Below are 442 nucleotides of genomic sequence, written 5' to 3' on the forward strand. Positions count from 1 at the left end.
GAAACAAGAAGCAACATGTCCTCAGCATGTAGAGATATAAAGTGGATGGAATCTCTCCTTCTAATCTTGGAAGTATGAAGAATTAAAGTGTTACTGAATTAAATTCTCCATGAATCTTTTTTTATTTCAATGATAAAATACTTTTTTTTTGGAACATAAAACATAAAAATTGACTAAAATGTGTCACAGAGGAATAATAAGTAACTTTATATGAAGTAAATTATATCTTATTAAAGTTTTCAAATTTATTTACTCAGTGAATATATTTTAAGTTTAAGAGGAAATGTTATGAGAAAACTCTGTTGGTTTTCACATTATCAAACTTAAACTTGTCATGTTTTGCCCTCGTAGTCACTTTTTGTTAGTTTCATTTTGGACTTTTCTCACTTCCTGTTTTATTTTGTAATAAGGTTTCCTTGTGTGTCTGTGTTTTGCTTCCTGT

The sequence above is a fragment of the Seriola lalandi genome, unplaced genomic scaffold (genome assembly GCF_002814215.2).
Source record: "Seriola lalandi dorsalis isolate HSWRI2012SDOR001 ecotype SW California unplaced genomic scaffold, Sedor1 jcf7180002054657, whole genome shotgun sequence".
Taxonomy (NCBI): domain Eukaryota; kingdom Metazoa; phylum Chordata; class Actinopteri; order Carangiformes; family Carangidae; genus Seriola; species Seriola lalandi.